Raw genomic sequence first — 12,076 nt, 5'->3', positions numbered from 1 at the left:
CTTACTTTTGATTGAGCAGTTCTGAAACACTCTTTCTGGAGAAACTGCAAGAGGACATTCGGAGCATTCCCGGGCCTATAGAGGAAAAAGGCCTATAACCAATTAAAAACTACACAGAAGAATTCTGTGAAACTTCTTTCTGTTCTGTGAATTCAACTAACAGAATTGAACCTTACTTTTGATTGAGCAGTTCTGAATCATTCTTTCTGTAGAAAATGCAAGAGGATATTCCGTGCTCTAAGGGGCCTATAGTGGAAAAAGGAATATCTTCAATTAACAACTACACAGAAGCATTCTGCGAAACTTCTTTCTGTTCTGTGCATTCATCTAACAGAGTTGAAGCTTACTTTTGATTGCGCAGTTATGAAACACTCTTTCTGTAGAGAGTGTATGTGGACATTGGCAGCTCTATGGGGCCCATAGTGGAAAAAGGAGAATCTTCAAATAAAAACTACCCAGAAGCATTCTGCGAAACTTCTTTCTGTTCTGTGCATTCAACTAACAGAGAGGAAGCTTACTTTTGATTGAGCAGTTCTGAAACACTCTTTCTGTATAAACTGCAAGTGGACATTCACAGTGCTATTCTGCATGTATTGGAAAAAGGAATATCTTCAAATGAAAACTACACAGAAGCTTTCTGTGAAACTTCTTTCTGTTCTGTGCGTTCCACCAACAGAGTTGAACCTTAATTTTGATAGAGCAGTTCTGAAACACTCTTCCTGCAGAAACTGCAAGGGGATATTCTGAGCACGAAGGGGCCAATAGTGGAAAAAGCAATATCTGCAAATAAAAACTACACAGAAGCATTCTGTGAAACATCTTTATGTTCTCTGCATTCAACTAACAGAGTTGAACGTTACTTTTGATTGAGCAGTTCTGAAACTCTCTTTCTGTAGAAACTGCAAGTGGATATTCAGAACGCTTAGGGGCCTATAATGGAAAAAGGAATATCTTCAAATTAAAACTACACAGAAGCATTCTGTGAAACTTCTTTCTGTTCTGTGCATTCAACTAAGAGAGTTGAAGATTACTTTTGATTGAGCAGTTCTGAAAGACTCTTTCTGTTGAAACTGCATGTGGACATTCGGAGCGCTAAAGGGCCTATAGTGGAAAAAGTTATATCTTCAAATGAAAACTACCCAGAAGAATTCTGTGAAACTTCTTTCTGTTCTGTGCATTCAACTAACAGAGTTGAAGCTTACTTTTGATTGAGCAGTTCTGAAACACTCTTTTTGTGGAAACTGAAAGTGGACATTCAGAGCGCTAAGGGGCCTATAGTGGAGAAAGGAATATCTTCAAATAAAAACTACACAGAAGCATTCTGTGAAACTTCTTTCTGTTCTATGCATTCAACTAACAGATTTGAACTTTACATTTGATAGAGCAGTTCTGAAACACTCTTTCTGTGGAAACTGCAAGTGGACTTTCAGAGCGCTACGGGGCCTATAGTGGAGAAAGGAATATCTCCAAATAAAACATACACAGAAACGTTCTCTGAAATTACTTTCTGTTCTGTGCATTCAACTAACAGAGTTTAAGCTTTCTTTTGATTGAGCAGTTCTGAAACACTCTTTCTGGAGAAACTGCAAGAGGACATTCGGAGCATTCCCGGGCCTATAGAGGAAAAAGGCCTATAACCAATTAAAAACTACACAGAAGAATTCTGTGAAACTTCTTTCTGTTCTGTGAATTCAACTAACAGAGTTGAACCTTACTTTTGATTGAGCAGTTCTGAATCATTCTTTCTGTAGAAAATGCAAGAGGATATTCCGTGCTCTAAGGGGCCTATAGTGGAAAAAGTAATATCTTCAATTAACAACTACACAGAAGCATTCTGCGAAACTTCTTTCTGTTATGTGCATTCATCTAACAGAGTTGAAGCTTACTTTTGATTGCGCAGTTCTGAAACACTCTTTCTGTAGAGAGTGTATGTGGACATTGGCAGCTCTATGGGGCCCATAGTGGAAAAAGGAGAATCTTCAAATAAAAACTACCCAGAAGCATTCTGCGAAACTTCTTTCTGTTCTGTGCATTCAACTAACAGAGAGGAAGCTTACTTTTGATTGAGCAGTCCTGAAACACTCTTTCTGTATAAACTGCAAGTGGACATTCACAGTGCTATGGAGCATGTATTGGAAAAAGGAATATCTTCAAATGAAAACTACACAGAAGCTTTCTGTGAAACTTCTTTCTGTTCTGTGCGTTCCACCAACAGAGTTGAACCTTAATTTTGATAGAGCAGGTCTGAAACACTCTTCCTGCAGAAACTGCAAGGGGATATTCTGAGCACGAAGGGGCCAATAGTGGAAAAAGGAATATCTGCAAATAAAAACTACACAGAAGCATTCTGTGAAACTTCTTTATATTCTCTGCATTCAACTAACAGAGTTGAACGTTACTTTTGATTGAGCAGTTCTGAAACTCTCTTTCTGTAGAAACTGCAAGTGGATATTCAGAACGCTTAGGGGCCTATAATGGAAAAAGGAATATCTTCAAATAAAAACTACACAGAAGCATTCTGTGAAACTTCTTTCTGTTCTGTGCATTCAACTAAGAGAGTTGAAGATTACTTTTGATTGAGCAGTTCTGAAAGACTCTTTCTGTTGAAACTGCAAGTGGACATTCGGAGCACTAAAGGGCCTATAGTGGAAAAAGTTATATCTTCAAATGAAAACTACCCAGAAGAATTCTGTGAAACTTCTTTCTGTTCTGTGCATTCAACTAACAGAGTTGAAGCTTACTTTTGATTGAGCAGTTCTGAAACACTCTTTTTGTGGAAACTGAAAGTGGACATTCAGAGCGCTAAGGGGCCTATAGTGGAGAAAGGAATATCTTCAAATAAAAACTACACAGAAGCATTCTGTGAAACTTCTTTCTGTTCTATGCATTCAACTAACAGATTTGAACTTTACATTTGATAGAGCAGTTCTGAAACACTCTTTCTGTGGAAACTGCAAGTGGACTTTCAGAGCGCTACGGGGCCTATAGTGGAGAAAGGAATATCTCCAAATAAAACATACACAGAAACGTTCTCTGAAATTACTTTCTGTTCTGTGCATTCAACTAACAGAGTTTAAGCTTTCTTTTGATTGAGCAGTTCTGAAACACTCTTTCTGGAGAAACTGCAAGAGGACATTCGGAGCATTCCCGGGCCTATAGAGGAAAAAGGCCTATAACCAATTAAAAACTACACAGAAGAATTCTGTGAAACTTCTTTCTGTTCTGTGAATTCAACTAACAGAGTTGAACCTTACTTTTGATTGAGCAGTTCTGAATCATTCTTTCTGTAGAAAATGCAAGAGGATATTCCGTGCTCTAAGGGGCCTATAGTGGAAAAAGTAATATCTTCAATTAACAACTACACAGAAGCATTCTGCGAAACTTCTTTCTGTTATGTGCATTCATCTAACAGAGTTGAAGCTTACTTTTGATTGCGCAGTTCTGAAACACTCTTTCTGTAGAGAGTGTATGTGGACATTGGCAGCTCTATGGGGCCCATAGTGGAAAAAGGAGAATCTTCAAATAAAAACTACCCAGAAGCATTCTGCGAAACTTCTTTCTGTTCTGTGCATTCAACTACCAGAGAGGAAGCTTACTTTTGATTGAGCAGTCCTGAAACACTCTTTCTGTATAAACTGCAAGTGGACATTCACAGTGCTATGGAGCATGTATTGGAAAAAGGAATATCTTCAAATGAAAACTACACAGAAGCTTTCTGTGAAACTTCTTTCTGTTCTGTGCGTTCCACCAACAGAGTTGAACCTTAATTTTGATAGAGCAGGTCTGAAACACTCTTCCTGCAGAAACTGCAAGGGGATATTCTGAGCACGAAGGGGCCAATAGTGGAAAAAGGAATATCTGCAAATAAAAACTACACAGAAGCATTCTGTGAAACTTCTTTATATTCTCTGCATTCAACTAACAGAGTTGAACGTTACTTTTGATTGAGCAGTTCTGAAACTCTCTTTCTGTAGAAACTGCAAGTGGATATTCAGAACGCTTAGGGGCCTATAATGGAAAAAGGAATATCTTCAAATAAAAACTACACAGAAGCATTCTGTGAAACTTCTTTCTGTTCTGTGCATTCAACTAAGAGAGTTGAAGATTACTTTTGATTGAGCAGTTCTGAAAGACTCTTTCTGTTGAAACTGCAAGTGGACATTCGGAGCACTAAAGGGCCTATAGTGGAAAAAGTTATATCTTCAAATGAAAACTACCCAGAAGAATTCTGTGAAACTTCTTTCTGTTCTGTGCATTCAACTAACAGAGTTGAAGCTTACTTTTGATTGAGCAGTTCTGAAACACTCTTTTTGTGGAAACTGAAAGTGGACATTCAGAGCGCTAAGGGGCCTATAGTGGAGAAAGGAATATCTTCAAATAAAAACTACACAGAAGCATTCTGTGAAACTTCTTTCTGTTCTATGCATTCAACTAACAGATTTGAACTTTACTTTTGTTAGAGCAGTTCTGAAACACTCTTTCTGTGGAAACTGCAAGTGGACTTTCAGAGCGCTACGGGGCCTATAGTGGAGAAAGGAATATCTCCAAATAAAACATACACAGAAACGTTCTCTGAAATTACTTTCTGTTCTGTGCATTCAACTAACAGAGTTTAAGCTTTCTTTTGATTGAGCAGTTCTGAAACACTCTTTCTGGAGAAACTGCAAGAGGACATTCGGAGCATTCCCGGGCCTATAGAGGAAAAAGGCCTATAACCAATTAAAAACTACACAGAAGAATTCTGTGAAACTTCTTTCTGTTCTGTGAATTCAACTAACAGAATTGAACCTTACTTTTGATTGAGCAGTTCTGAATCATTCTTTCTGTAGAAAATGCAAGAGGATATTCCGTGCTCTAAGGGGCCTATAGTGGAAAAAGGAATATCTTCAATTAACAACTACACAGAAGCATTCTGCGAAACTTCTTTCTGTTCTGTGCATTCATCTAACAGAGTTGAAGCTTACTTTTGATTGCGCAGTTCTGAAACACTCTTTCTGTAGAGAGTGTATGTGGACATTGGCAGCTCTATGGGGCCCATAGAGGAAAAAGGAGAATCTTCAAATAAAAACTACCCAGAAGCATTCTGCGAAACTTCTTTCTGTTCTGTGCATTCAACTAACAGAGAGGAAACTTACTTTTGATTGAGCGGTCCTGAAACACTCTTTCTGTATAAACTGCAAGTGGACATTCACAGTGCTATGGAGCATGTATTGGAAAAAGGAATATCTTCAAATGAAAACTACACAGAAGCTTTCTGTGAAACGTCTTTCTGTTCTGTGCGTTCCACCAACAGAGTTGAACCTTAATTTTGATAGAGCAGGTCTGAAACACTCTTCCTGCAGAAACTGCAAGGGGATATTCTGAGCACGAAGGGGCCAATAGTGGAAAAAGGAATATCTGCAAATAAAAACTACACAGAAGCATTCTGTGAAACTTCTTTATATTCTCTGCATTCAACTAACAGAGTTGAACGTTACTTTTGATTGAGCAGTTCTGAAACTCTCTTTCTGTAGAAACTGCAAGTGGATATTCAGAACGCTTAGGGGCCTATAATGGAAAAAGGAATATCTTCAAATAAAAACTACACAGAAGCATTCTGTGAAACTTCTTTCTGTTCTGTGCATTCAACTAAGAGAGTTGAAGATTACTTTTGATTGAGCAGTTCTGAAAGACTCTTTCTGTTGAAACTGCAAGTGGACATTCGGAGCACTAAAGGGCCTATAGTGGAAAAAGTTATATCTTCAAATGAAAACTACCCAGAAGAATTCTGTGAAACTTCTTTCTGTTCTGTGCATTCAACTAACAGAGTTGAAGCTTACTTTTGATTGAGCAGTTCTGAAACACTCTTTTTGTGGAAACTGAAAGTGGACATTCAGAGCGCTAAGGGGCCTATAGTGGAGAAAGGAATATCTTCAAATAAAAACTACACAGAAGCATTCTGTGAAACTTCTTTCTGTTCTATGCATTCAACTAACAGATTTGAACTTTACTTTTGTTAGAGCAGTTCTGAAACACTCTTTCTGTGGAAACTGCAAGTGGACTTTCAGAGCGCTACGGGGCCTATAGTGGAGAAAGGAATATCTCCAAATAAAACATACACAGAAACGTTCTCTGAAATTACTTTCTGTTCTGTGCATTCAACTAACAGAGTTTAAGCTTTCTTTTGATTGAGCAGTTCTGAAACACTCTTTCTGGAGAAACTGCAAGAGGACATTCGGAGCATTCCCGGGCCTATAGAGGAAAAAGGCCTATAACCAATTAAAAACTACACAGAAGAATTCTGTGAAACTTCTTTCTGTTCTGTGAATTCAACTAACAGAATTGAACCTTACTTTTGATTGAGCAGTTCTGAATCATTGTTTCTGTAGAAAATGCAAGAGGATATTCCGTGCTCTAAGGGGCCTAGAGTGGAAAAAGGAATATCTTCAATTAACAACTACACAGAAGCATTCTGCGAAACTTCTTTCTGTTCTGTGCATTCATCTAACAGAGTTGAAGCTTACTTTTGATTGCGCAGTTCTGAAACACTCTTTCTGTAGAGAGTGTATGTGGACATTGGCAGCTCTATGGGGCCCATAGTGGAAAAAGGAGAATCTTCAAATGAAAACTACCCAGAAGCATTCTGCGAAACTTCTTTCTGTTCTGTGCATTCAACTAACAGAGAGGAAACTTACTTTTGATTGAGCGGTCCTGAAACACTCTTTCTGTATAAACTGCAAGTGGACATTCACAGTGCTATGGAGCATGTATTGGAAAAAGGAATATCTTCAAATGAAAACTACACAGAAGCTTTCTGTGAAACTTCTTTCTGTTCTGTGCGTTCCACCAACAGAGTTGAACCTTAATTTTGATAGAGCAGGTCTGAAACACTCTTACTGCAGAAACTGCAAGGGGATATTCTGAGCACGAAGGGGCCAATAGTGGAAAAAGGAATATCTGCAAATAAAAACTACACAGAAGCATTCTGTGAAACTTCTTTATATTCTCTGCATTCAACTAACAGAGTTGAACGTTACTTTTGATTGAGCAGTTCTGAAACTCTCTTTCTGTAGAAACTGCAAGGGGATATTCAGAACGCTTAGGGGCCTATAATGGAAAAAGGAATATCTTCAAATAAAAACTACACAGAAGCATTCTGTGAAACTTCTTTCTGTTCTGTGCATTCAACTAAGAGAGTTGAAGATTACTTTTGATTGAGCAGTTCTGAAAGACTCTTTCTGTTGAAACTGCAAGTGGACATTCGGAGCACTAAAGGGCCTATAGTGGAAAAAGTTATATCTTCAAATGAAAACTACCCAGAAGAATTCTGTGAAACTTCTTTCTGTTCTCTGCATTCAACTAACAGAGTTGAAGCTTACTTTTGATTGAGCAGTTCTGAAACACTCTTTTTGTGGAAACTGAAAGTGGACATTCAGAGCGCTAAGGGGCCTATAGTGGAGAAAGGAATATCTTCAAATAAAAACTACACAGAAGCATTCTGTGAAACTTCTTTCTGTTCTATGCATTCAACTAACAGATTTGAACTTTACTTTTGTTAGAGCAGTTCTGAAACACTCTTTCTGTGGAAACTGCAAGTGGACTTTCAGAGCGCTACGGGGCCTATAGTGGAGAAAGGAATATCTCCAAATAAAACATACACAGAAACGTTCTCTGAAATTACTTTCTGTTCTGTGCATTCAACTAACAGAGTTTAAGCTTTCTTTTGATTGAGCAGTTCTGAAACACTCTTTCTGGAGAAACTGCAAGAGGACATTCGGAGCATTCCCGGGCCTATAGAGGAAAAAGGCCTATAACCAATTAAAAACTACACAGAAGAATTCTGTGAAACTTCTTTCTGTTCTGTGAATTCAACTAACAGAGTTGAACCTTACTTTTGATTGAGCAGTTCTGAATCATTCTTTCTGTAGAAAATACAAGAGGATATTCCGTGCTCTAAGGGGCCTATAGTGGAAAAAGTAATATCTTCAATTAACAACTACACAGAAGCATTCTGCGAAACTTCTTTCTGTTATGTGCATTCATCTAACAGAGTTGAAGCTTACTTTTGATTGCGCAGTTCTGAAACACTCTTTCTGTAGAGAGTGTATGTGGACATTGGCAGCTCTATGGGGCCCATAGTGGAAAAAGGAGAATCTTCAAATAAAAACTACCCAGAAGCATTCTGCGAAACTTCTTTCTGTTCTGTGCATTCAACTACCAGAGAGGAAGCTTTCTTTTGATTGAGCAGTCCTGAAACACTCTTTCTGTATAAACTGCAAGTGGACATTCACAGTGCTATGGAGCATGTATTGGAAAAAGGAATATCTTCAAATGAAAACTACACAGAAGCTTTCTGTGAAACTTCTTTCTGTTCTGTGCGTTCCACCAACAGAGTTGAACCTTAATTTTGATAGAGCAGGTCTGAAACACTCTTCCTGCAGAAACTGCAAGGGGATATTCTGAGCACGAAGGGGCCAATAGTGGAAAAAGGAATATCTGCAAATAAAAACTACACAGAAGCATTCTGTGAAACTTCTTTATATTCTCTGCATTCAACTAACAGAGTTGAACGTTACTTTTGATTGAGCAGTTCTGAAACTCTCTTTCTGTAGAAACTGCAAGTGGATATTCAGAACGCTTAGGGGCCTATAATGGAAAAAGGAATATCTTCAAATAAAAACTACACAGAAGCATTCTGTGAAACTTCTTTCTGTTCTGTGCATTCAACTAAGAGAGTTGAAGATTACTTTTGATTGAGCAGTTCTGAAAGACTCTTTCTGTTGAAACTGCAAGTGGACATTCGGAGCACTAAAGGGCCTATAGTGGAAAAAGTTATATCTTCAAATGAAAACTACCCAGAAGAATTCTGTGAAACTTCTTTCTGTTCTGTGCATTCAACTAACAGAGTTGAAGCTTACTTTTGATTGAGCAGTTCTGAAACACTCTTTTTGTGGAAACTGAAAGTGGACATTCAGAGCGCTAAGGGGCCTATAGTGGAGAAAGGAATATCTTCAAATAAAAACTACACAGAAGCATTCTGTGAAACTTCTTTCTGTTCTATGCATTCAACTAACAGATTTGAACTTTACTTTTGTTAGAGCAGTTCTGAAACACTCTTTCTGTGGAAACTGCAAGTGGACTTTCAGAGCGCTACGGGGCCTATAGTGGAGAAAGGAATATCTCCAAATAAAACATACACAGAAACGTTCTCTGAAATTACTTTCTGTTCTGTGCATTCAACTAACAGAGTTTAAGCTTTCTTTTGATTGAGCAGTTCTGAAACACTCTTTCTGGAGAAACTGCAAGAGGACATTCGGAGCATTCCCGGGCCTATAGAGGAAAAAGGCCTATAACCAATTAAAAACTACACAGAAGAATTCTGTGAAACTTCTTTCTGTTCTGTGAATTCAACTAACAGAATTGAACCTTGCTTTTGATTGAGCAGTTCTGAATCATTCTTTCTGTAGAAAATGCAAGAGGATATTCCGTGCTCTAAGGGGCCTATAGTGGAAAAAGGAATATCTTCAATTAACAACTACACAGAAGCATTCTGCGAAACTTCTTTCTGTTATGTGCATTCATCTAACAGAGTTGAAGCTTACTTTTGATTGCGCAGTTCTGAAACACTCTTTCTGTAGAGAGTGTATGTGGACATTGGCAGCTCTATGGGGCCCATAGAGGAAAAAGGAGAATCTTCAAATAAAAACTACCCAGAAGCATTCTGCGAAACTTCTTTCTGTTCTGTGCATTCAACTAACAGAGAGGAAACTTACTTTTGATTGAGCGGTCCTGAAACACTCTTTCTGTATAAACTGCAAGTGGACATTCACAGTGCTATGGAGCATGTATTGGAAAAAGGAATATCTTCAAATGAAAACTACACAGAAGCTTTCTGTGAAACGTCTTTCTGTTCTGTGCGTTCCACCAACAGAGTTGAACCTTAATTTTGATAGAGCAGGTCTGAAACACTCTTCCTGCAGAAACTGCAAGGGGATATTCTGAGCACGAAGGGGCCAATAGTGGAAAAAGGAATATCTGCAAATAAAAACTACACAGAAGCATTCTGTGAAACTTCTTTATATTCTCTGCATTCAACTAACAGAGTTGAACGTTACTTTTGATTGAGCAGTTCTGAAACTCTCTTTCTGTAGAAACTGCAAGTGGATATTCAGAACGCTTAGGGGCCTATAATGGAAAAAGGAATATCTTCAAATAAAAACTACACAGAAGCATTCTGTGAAACTTCTTTCTGTTCTGTGCATTCAACTAAGAGAGTTGAAGATTACTTTTGATTGAGCAGTTCTGAAAGACTCTTTCTGTTGAAACTGCAAGTGGACATTCGGAGCACTAAAGGGCCTATAGTGGAAAAAGTTATATCTTCAAATGAAAACTACCCAGAAGAATTCTGTGAAACTTCTTTCTGTTCTGTGCATTCAACTAACAGAGTTGAAGCTTACTTTTGATTGAGCAGTTCTGAAACACTCTTTTTGTGGAAACTGAAAGTGGACATTCAGAGCGCTAAGGGGCCTATAGTGGAGAAAGGAATATCTTCAAATAAAAATTACACAGAAGCATTCTGTGAAACTTCTTTCTGTTCTATGCATTCAACTAACAGATTTGAACTTTACTTTTGTTAGAGCAGTTCTGAAACACTCTTTCTGTGGAAACTGCAAGTGGACTTTCAGAGCGCTACGAGGCCTATAGTGGAGAAAGGAATATCTCCAAATAAAACATACACAGAAATGTTCTCTGAAATTACTTTCTGTTCTGTGCATTCAACTAACAGAGTTTAAGCTTTCTTTTGATTGAGCAGTTCTGAAACACTCTTTCTGGAGAAACTGCAAGAGGACATTCGGAGCATTCCCGGGCCTATAGAGGAAAAAGGCCTATAACCAATTAAAAACTACACAGAAGAATTCTGTGAAACTTCTTTCTGTTCTGTGAATTCAACTAACAGAATTGAACCTTACTTTTGATTGAGCAGTTCTGAATCATTCTTTTTGTAGAAAATGCAAGAGGATATTCCGTGCTCTAAGGGGCCTATAGTGGAAAAAGGAATATCTTCAATTAACAACTACACAGAAGCATTCTGCGAAACTTCTTTCTGTTCTGTGCATTCATCTAACAGAGTTGAAGCTTACTTTTGATTGCGCAGTTATGAAACACTCTTTCTGTAGAGAGTGTATGTGGACATTGACAGCTCTATGGGGCCCATAGTGGAAAAAGGAGAATCTTCAAATGAAAACTACCCAGAAGCATTCTGCGAAACTTCTTTCTTTTCTGTGCATTCAACTAACAGAGAGGAAGCTTACTTTTGATTGAGCAGTTCTGAAACACTCTTTCTGTATAAACTGCAAGTGGACATTCACAGTGCTCTGGAGCATGTATTGGAAAAAGGAATATCTTCAAATGAAAACTACACAGAAGCTTTCTGTGAAACTTCTTTCTGTTCTGTGCGTTCCACCAACAGAGTTGAACCTTAATTTTGATAGAGCAGGTCTGAAACACTCTTACTGCAGAAACTGCAAGGGGATATTCTGAGCACGAAGGGGCCAATAGTGGAAAAAGGAATATCTGCAAATAAAAACTACACAGAAGCATTCTGTGAAACTTCTTTATATTCTCTGCATTCAACTAACAGAGTTGAACGTTACTTTTGATTGAGCAGTTCTGAAACTCTCTTTCTGTAGAAACTGCAAGTGGATATTCAGAACGCTTAGGGGCCTATAATGGAAAAAGGAATATCTTCAAATAAAAACTACACAGAAGCATTCTGTGAAACTTCTTTCTGTTCTGTGCATTCAACTAAGAGAGTTGAAGATTACTTTTGATTGAGCAGTTCTGAAAGACTCTTTCTGTTGAAACTGCAAGTGGACATTCGGAGCACTAAAGGGCCTATAGTGGAAAAAGTTATATCTTCAAATGAAAACTACCCAGAAGAATTCTGTGAAACTTCTTTCTGTTCTCTGCATTCAACTAACAGAGTTGAAGCTTACTTTTGATTGAGCAGTTCTGAAACACTCTTTTTGTGGAAACTGAAAGTGGACATTCAGAGCGCTAAGGGGCCTATAGTGGAGAAAGGAATATCTTCAAATAA

This window comes from Symphalangus syndactylus, chromosome 24, assembly GCF_028878055.3.
Source record: "Symphalangus syndactylus isolate Jambi chromosome 24, NHGRI_mSymSyn1-v2.1_pri, whole genome shotgun sequence".
In the NCBI taxonomy this organism is placed as follows: Eukaryota; Metazoa; Chordata; class Mammalia; order Primates; family Hylobatidae; genus Symphalangus; species Symphalangus syndactylus.
This window is presented reverse-complemented; position numbering follows the sequence as displayed.